The sequence below is a fragment of the Equus caballus genome, chromosome 27 (genome assembly GCF_041296265.1).
Source record: "Equus caballus isolate H_3958 breed thoroughbred chromosome 27, TB-T2T, whole genome shotgun sequence".
Lineage (NCBI taxonomy): Eukaryota > Metazoa > Chordata > Mammalia > Perissodactyla > Equidae > Equus > Equus caballus.
This window is the reverse complement of record NC_091710.1, coordinates 25,366,430-25,375,630: the sequence shown is the minus strand read 5'-3', so window position 1 is coordinate 25,375,630 and position 9,201 is coordinate 25,366,430.

The window sequence follows — 9,201 nt, the reverse complement described above, 5'->3', positions numbered from 1 at the left end:
GAGTGAGGGTCTGGGCATTGCAGCTTCACTTGGCAGAGGTGGGTTCTGCCCGCCACGAAGACTCAGAAAATGGAGAATTCTCCAAACCTTAGAAAGAAGTCCACAGGCTAGGCAGCCAAAAAAGACAAATTTTTACAATTATATCACACCTTTCCATCTCTCCTCAAATATTCAACGCTTTCTCCCAGTAGTCTCAACTGCTGCTGGTACTTATTTCACAGAAACAATAAAAGCAATCGCAAGAGACTTGCACATGCTCCCATCATAACCACCCATCTACTTGCATAGGTACCTACCTACTCGGTCTTTTCTCTTAGTGCAACGCTTGAGCCCACCTCTCCTGCACCCCTCAGTCCAGCCTTTCCCCTTGTGCCCTGGGCCATGGCTACATTGCTCCTGCAGTTGTCCTTTCTCTCCTCTACCATCAGTTCCCCCTCTCTACCAGAACGTCCTCTTGAGCTTACAAACAGGCAGTGAAACTCCCATCTTAAAAACAAACAATGCTCCCTTGACCTCATGTCTCCTCTCCAGCTATTACCTCATGCGTCAGTCAGGGTTCAGCCAAGGAAACAGAATTGCTGTGAGTGATGCCGGTTTCATAGGAATTAGACCTCACACAACTGGAGGAGGAGCTGGGGAAGTGAAGGTCCGGAGGAGGGAGCTGGAGAATCAGAGAAAATTCATTCATCAGGCTGCCTGAAGCACCCTCGCAGGTGGGCAAACTGGAGCTCGCAGGGAAATCTGAGAAGCCAGACACATCCAGCTGCAGAAACGGGACTGGGAAGGGAGAACGCTTGGAGCGGTCTGTGGGAAGGCATGGCTTCTGTGCAGCTCTCATGTCTGTGCTTCTGCAGCCAAGGGTCTGGTGGTGGTCCTGGTGCTCCTGCAGTCCGCAAGGCCAACAGTCTGGAAGCAGAGCTGGGCGTGGAGTGGAGGAGAGTCTAAAGTCAAGCCTGAACTTACTCACCACCTCTGCTTCTGTATCTCACCCTGAAGTCCTTCGGGTATTAATGGACGCTGCTTCATTTCCACCTCTCGAATCTTAGGCAAGTTCCGCTAACCCGGGCTCTAACAAGGATTCTGGGAAACAGGGCGCCGAGATTAACCAGGATGACAACAGGATCCTCAACCAGACCATCTCCTCTGATCCTCTTCAGAGCAATAGCCATTGAAAGAATGTTTTATATTTATGTGTATTTTATCTCCACTTCTTTACTCCCCACATTCTGTTGAACCCTCTCTTATCAGCATTTCATCACCTCCACACCATGGTAGTTGCTCTTATCAAGGTCACAAATGACGGACCTCCGTGCTGTCGAATCCAATCACCATTGTTCTCAGTCCTCCTCTTGGATGTTTCAGCAGCACGTGACGCAGCTAATGGCTTCCTCCTTGAGACGCTTTCTTCCCACGGCATCTAGGACGCTGCCTGCTTTGCGTCTCTTTTCACCTCACTGCCGCTGCTGCTCAGCTGGCTTTGCTGGTTCCTTCTATTTCCGACCGCTAAATGTTAGAATGTTCCAGGGCGCCGTTTTCTGAATTCTTTTTTTTCCCCATGCCTACTGATATTTAATTTTATTTTTTCCAGCTTTATTAAGATATAATTGACATAACATTGTGTAAGTTTAAGGTGTACAATGTGTTGATTTGATATACTCTGAATTCTTCTCTTCTCCATCTATGGTCACCATGTAGGTGAGCTCATCCACTTCCATGAGCTTAAATATCCATCTGTCAAATTTATATGTCCAGCTCCAACTTCTCTCCTGACATACAGACTTGGAAATCCAAATGCCTACTTGATAGTCCAATAAATAACTATTGTCATGTGTCACTTAACCACAGGGATAGGGTCTGAGAAATGCATTGTTAGACGGTTTCGTTGTTGTGCGAACATCATAGAGTGCATTTACACAAACCTAGATGTTATAGCCTACTACACACCTAGGCTATATGGTACTAATCTTATGGGACCACTCTAGTATATGTGGTCCTTTGTTTCCTGAAACGTCATAATGAGGCTTTGAATTTACTACGTCCAAAATAATAGACTTTGAATTTACTATGTCCAAAAACTCACTCATAGTTTCATATCCCTCCACCATTTTCCCCCCTTTCAGTAAATGGCAAGTCCATTCTGCCAAGTGCTCAGGCCAAAAATCTTGCTCTCATCCCTGACTTCTCCCTTTCTCTCTTATACCCACATCCAAGCCACTGGCAAACCCTGTCAGTTTTACCTTGTAACATATCAAGTCTGTTCACTCGATAAAAACTTATTGCTGGTGGGGCTGGCCCCGTGGCCGAGTGGTTGAGTTCGTGCGCTCCACTGCGGGCGGCCCAGTGATTCGTTGGTTCGAATCCTGGGCGCGGACATGGCACTGCTCATCGAGCCACGCTGAGGCAGCGTCCCACGTGCCACAACTATGAAGGACCCACAACGAAGAATATACAACTATGTACTGGGGGGCTTTGGGGAGAAAAAGGAAAAAAATAAAATCTTTAAAAAAAAAACTTATTGCTGGGATGGATGGATAGATGGATGAATGGATAGATGGATGGACGGATGGATGGGTGGATGGGTGGGTGGGTGGATGGGTGGATGGATGGATGGGTGGATAGATTGATGGATGGGTGGATGGGTGGGTGGGTGGATAGATTGATGGATGGGTGGATGGGTGGGTGGGTGGATAGATTGATGGATGGGTGGATGGGTGGGTGGGTGGATAGATTGATGGATGGGTGGGTGGGTGGGTGGGTGGATAGATTGATGGATGGGTGGATGGATGGATGGGTGGATAGATTGATGGATGGGTGGATGGATGGATGGGTGGATAGATTGAGGGATGGGTGGATGAGCAGAGAGTACAATCTGTGTTTGGATGGATGACAGAGGGTACAGTCTGTGTGAAGGTACAGAGACAAAGAAAAAATGAGTTCTTTAGTGAATTTAAGTGTGGCTGGAATAACAGTGTATGGGGGAGGAGAGTGATGGGAAATCAGGTTAGGAAGGTAGGCAGGCCTTTATGCTGAGGGGTCTGAGTCTTACCCCAAAATGCTTTAGAAAGCCATTGAATGATTTTAAGAAAGGGAATGACATGGTCAGATTTATGTTTTAGAAAAAGATGAATTGTAGGGGAGCCAGGATTAGGTGGGAAGGCCAAGGGGAGACTATTTTAGTTAATCCGGTTAAGAAGTGAGGAGACCTGACTACAGCAGTGACTAACGGGTGGGCTCCCCAGAGGTCCTCCATGAAAATACCAGCACCTGGGGCCAGCCTGGTGGCGCAGCGGTTAAGTGCGCACGTTCCGCTTTGGTGGCCCAGGGTTCGCTGGTTCTGATCCCTGGTGCAGACATGGCACTGCTTGGCAAGCCATGCTGTGGTAGGCGTCCCACATATAAAGTAGAGGAAGATGGGCACGGATGTTAGCTCAGGGCCAGTCTTCCTCAGCAAAAAGAGGAGGATTGGTAGTGGATGTTAGCTCAGGGCTAGTCTTCCTAAAAAGAAAAAAGAAGATGAAGAAAAAAGAAAATACCAGCACCACACCAACCCTGGGGGGAGATGTTACTAGGCAGGAGTGGTTCGAAAAATATCTGCTTAATTTAAACAATACCTTATGTATCAATAATAATTTCCACTTATTTTTGTAAATTGTCTACCTCTGTATTGTTTTTTAAAGAAACAGATATTTTTCAATACAACAGCTTGCAAGAAATGTTAAAGGAAACCGAAGGCAGGGTTTTTAAAGAGTTTTCATTCTGCAAGTTCAGAAGCCCAACGCCAGAGCACGCTGATCAATACCAGGTAGCTAGCAAACCTGCGAAAGGGAGGGGCATGAAAGTGGGTCAAAGGTAAGAAGTAGTTTGCTCTTAAGACTAGTTCTTCCCTCAGAAAACAGGGGGAAGCCATCACACAGCTGGGCTCTGAGTCTTGAGGTTGCTAGAGCAGCGAAGTTCGCCATTGGCCCCATATGTTTCTCCTTCCTCAGAAATGGTAGGAATTCCTCCATTGGAAAAGCAGCTGCCTGTGCCTCCCTTATCCCCCCCGGCTCCCCTCCCTGTGGTTCTGGGAGAGTGTTCCAGCACCAGTTAGATTCAGACTTGGCCCAAGGGGAGGCCGTAGAGGAAGGACTCACTCACATGATCCACTGACTGGAAGAGCAACCAGAGATCCCGCGGGGCGCGGAGCTGATGCAAAGCTCCCCATTCCCACTGCTCTCTGCCCATCCCTTCTCCCCTCCGGGAGGCCCCACAGCAGACGCAAGAATCTCCCGTCTTGTTTCTTGCTAGAGGTTTTGTGAACTACGTTTGCTGTGCCTTTGTGTCATACGGTGGGGTGCCTCACTAGCAGCTCAGAAATGAAAACCGTAGCAAATGGCTTCTGAACCGGAACCTCCTAATTTCCTTAGAAGGTGTGTGTGGGCCAAGGAAACCTAGAATGAGTGGTCATCCCCTCAGGGGTGAGGGAGATGGAGCCCCAGGGCACTCTCTTCCCGGGGACCCCCAAGCAAGAGTCTCCGGTGGGCCTCTGGAGAGAGCAGTAGATCAGGGCAGATCAGGTCCCATTGTAGTTGATTTCTGATTGGAAACCTTTAAAAACACCAGCAGAAAAGACCTGTTAGAAAGAGCAGCCTGAGGTAGAACTGTGTGGTGAGTCTGTATTCAGTTCCTATTGTTGTGCAACAAATTACCACAAACTTAACAGCTTAGAACAACACACATTTATTATCTCGTAGTTTCCATGTGTCAGGAGTCTGGGTATGGGTTAGCTGGGTCTTCTGCTCCGGGGCTCACCAGGCTGCCATGAAGATGTCCCGCCAGGGCCCCAGTCTTATCTGAGGTTCAAAGGCCTTTTCCAACTCACATAGTTATTGGCAGAACCCATTTCCTTGCCGTTTGTAGAACTCAGGGTGAGTAGCTTCCTCAAGGCCAGCAAGAGTGTCTCTCTTCCTCTTCTGTCTCAACCTCTGACTTTCTTTTTAGGGGATCACCTGATTAGGTCAGGCCCACCCAGGATAATCTCCCTTTTTATTAACTTAAGTCAGTTGATTAGGAACTTTAATTACATCTTCCAAATCCCTTTACCTCTGCCAATACAACAAAATAATCGCAGAAGTAACATCCCATCACCTTTGCCATGTGCTACTGGTTAGAAGCAAATTACAGGTCCCACTCACATTCAAGGGGAGGGGATTGCACAAGACATGGGTCATTGGGGGGTCATCTCAAAATTCTGCCTACCACAGAGTCTGAGAACTTCTAGAGAGAACATCCCTGCCCTGAGGGTTGCCTGGAGTGGATGATAATCTTATGAGACCAGAACTCTCAGTTGAAGGATTCACAAGTGTTTCTCACTGTAGTGGGATATGTCCGCCGGAACCTCAGAATGTGGCCTTATTTGGAACAAGGGTCTTTGCAGATATAATTAAGGGAAGGATCTTGAGATGAGATCATCTCGGATTAGGACAGGCCCCAAATCCAATGGCATGTGTCCTTAAAGGAGATAGAGAAGGAGAAGACACATGGGGACACAGGGAGAAAGTGAAGACAGGGGTAGAGACTGGAGGAATACGTCTATAAGCCCAGGAGCGCTGAGAAGGGCTGGAGCCGCCAGGGCTAGGACAGAGCCATGGAACAGCCTCTCCCTCAGAGCCTCAGGAGGGAGCCAGCCCTGCCAATGCCTTGATTTCAGACTTCTGCCTCCAGAACTTTGAGAGAATACATTTCTGTCATTTTAAGCCACAAAGGTTGTAAGAATTTGTTGTGGCAGCCTTGGGAAACTAACACACTCACTGATCGTTGTGCCCACACAAACCAGTGTCAGAGATGGAGTTGGTGGTCTCAGGGGCAACACGAACTCAGACTCTACAGAGATGCCAGTTCCCAGAGATCAGAGGTGCCCTGAGCCGTACCGGAGCAAGGCAGCTTCATAGCCCAGCCTACATTCATCACAGAATGGAGGCAGATGCCCATCCATTAATATCTTCTTTATCATCCCTTCATTGATGTATTTGTTTGATTCAGCTGCTGTTTAAAAAAAAAAAAGGCTAAAATAATTGTGGCTTAAAGATAGAAGTTTATTTCTCTTTCATATAAGCGTCTTCAGCATAAGCAGCCCAGGGCTGAAATGGCGCCTCCACACTGTCGGCCAGCCAGCCTCCTGCTGTCTGGTTCTTCCGCCATCTGCAACACATGGTTGCCATCTGATGACCTAAGGTGGCTGCGTCAGTTCTTACCATCACGCCTGCATTCCAGCCAGTAGGAAGGGGAGAAGTGGACATGGAGGGTCTGCCCTTTCCCTTTGATGGCAGACCTCGAAGCTGCACACTTCAGTTGGCTAGAACCCAGTCACACAGTCACACCTAGCTACAAGAGAGGCTGCTGTATGTCTTTAGCAAGGCCATGTGCCCAGCTAAAACTTACAGATTCTATTACTAAAAGGAGAAGGGAAGTATGGAGGACGGATGCAACTTCTGCCTACAGGAGACAACGGCCTACTGAATTAAGTTGGGCCCTGGTCCAATTACTGGTGTCCTTATAAGAAGATGGAAATTTGGACACATGGGGGAGAAGGCCATGGGAAGATGAGGCAGAAGTTTGAGTGATGCAGCTACAAGCCAAGCAACGCCCAGGATTACCAGCAACCACCAGAAGCTACCAGAGGCAAAGAGGGATTCCTCCCCTAGAGCTCACGCATGGCAAGAGCAAGCATGATCTTGCCAACGCCTTGATTTTGGACTTCCAGCCTCTAGAATTGTGAGAGAATGAGTTTCTGTTTGTGGTAATTTGTTACGGCAGCTGTAGCAACTGCTACACCATCTCTTTCTTTTGATTCCTTAGGGCCCCATTCTCATGAACCTCTACCATAACGTACCATACAGCCCTTACATCTAGAAGTACCCTCAGTCCTAAACCTTCTGTCCATCATTCAAATTTAGTTCCTTATAAATGCTGCTTGGGCAATGACAGGGTGATCCAAACCAGTACTGAAATGTCAGGCACAGACCAGACCAGGGTCTAAATGTGAAAACAGAGCCAGAGGGGGAGATGAACAGTGACACAGATATGAAACCAGGGGAATTAGTCTGAGGTGGGTATGAACTTGCAGAAGGAAGACCAGACAGGGCTTGCCCTCCATGACCAAAGACAAGTGGGTCCAAGATCCAGGCTGTCGATAGAAGCAGGGCTACCCAAGGGTCAAAACCAGAAGACCTGGACTTGTCCTAGCTGCACACTCTAACGACGCCACTTACTGGAGGAGACCTTTCAATTTCCAAACCCGTTTTACATACAATCTCTTATTTGTTCTTCAAACCCTGTCTGCATGAGCTGAGTAGAGCGATAATAGAATCTCCATTTGTTTCACAGACAAACAATTTATCAGAGATGCGACGTAACTTGCTCAATGTCACGTAACTGATTACTAGCAGTGTGTGTAGAGAAAAGAAAACAAAATTTGGGGTCTGGTAGACTGAGTTAGAATCAACACAAGCAACACATATTTGAATTGTACAAGGCTCTTATTTTTTACTTGCTGTCACTACAACAAAATATTTGCTAATAGTCATATTTATTGGCGCTCAATAAATGGTCATTTCCTTCCTTTCTCCCTTTCTTATTGTTTTTCCAGCTCTGAATTCTGTGATCCTTATACTACCAACCATAGTGTTGCTTTTCACTTACTAAAGTAATCTTGGCTACTCACAAGTCACCTCTCTAGAAGTCAGTTTCTTCATCTATCTTATCAAAGGATTAGACTGAATCATTTCTAGGGTCTCTTTCAGCTCCCATAGTCCGTGGCCTTATGAAAACTGAAGTTTTCGCAGCCGGTCTAGTCAACAGACCAACAGGTCCACAACTGTTGTACCTCACATCGCCATCAGGGGGCGCCAAGCACCATTTATGCCTTGCGTGGAGCAAACGCTGAAGCTGCCAAACTGTCTAGGACTTCACGGGGCTTTCTGAGAGCCAGCTATCCTGGTCACCTTCATTCCCCTTCTAAAAGTGAGAGAGGAGAGAAAAGTTTATTCTCCATTTACTTTATAGACGAGGAAACTAAGGAAAGCATTTCGATCTTCCTCAATCTCATAAGAGGACGAGCTATGAAAGATCAGATGGCCGTCTGGAGTTTCTGCTAATTACACTGAGCTACGCATGATGCTGCCCCCTAATTGGCCTGAGGCAGACTATCCAGGGCTTTCTGCATGGGGGTGGGGGAGAGTATTAGCAGTACTCCTCATTGCAGGCTCCCACTTCTCCTCTGGACAGACACACAAACACGGACATGCTCCCCCAAGAGGCCTGAGGGGAGCCTGGATCTTTGGCTTTTAGGATAGAACATAAAGGAATACCATTTCCATGGCCTTCACCTGTGCCCCCCGGAAGAGAGGGAGAAGCTGCTTCTACTCTACGAGGGTTCCAGAATGAAGCTGGTATGGAGTTCTAGCCCCATGACTGCCATGAGGACCACAGCCTGCACTTACCACCATTCCCCAGAAGAATCTACCATGGGGAGGGTCCAAAGAAAGTCTGTTATCGACCTCCTCCTTGTCCTAATTCTGCCTCCTCCCTAGCAGGTCCACCTGATGCAGAAGGTAAGCCACCTCTGGAATACTCAGTCACTCCTCATTTTCTCTCCTCCAACCCAGCCCCCTTCTCCCTGCCATTTCTGCCCCATGCCCAGCTCCTGCTAACAGACTCTGGCAAGGCCAGGGGTCCCACAGGCTCTTTTGTTCTCATTGGTCTGTAAGTCTTCACATCTCTAGGTTCAGAGGATGGTTGTTTGTCTTCCAGAGTTCAAGCGCTCAGGCCTCGTGCTAGCAAAAGCAGCCTGCTCCCCATCCAAGGATGTAAATCTCCCTCAGCCTGACACCTGGCCACAAGTTGCTGGAGAAACGACCAGAGTGGCTGCCTCTCCATCTGTCAGATGCACCGATGACAATTTGCAGATGGAGTCCACAGCCACAGTGCAAGTCTAAACACTCCGAAGGAGTCTGACAGCTGACACATGGGAGTGTGTCGAGCAGTATGAGCTCCTGGATAATGTTCAAGGACAATTCTACAAGCCAGTCCCCCTGCCCCCCCGAAAAATCATCCTTCTCTCCTGCCTAGGACTGACTAGGCAACTTTCCTCAGGGATGTTGGGAAAATATCCAGAGATAGGGAGAGGAGGCCCTCATACCCAGGCGAAAGCAAGACTTCCTT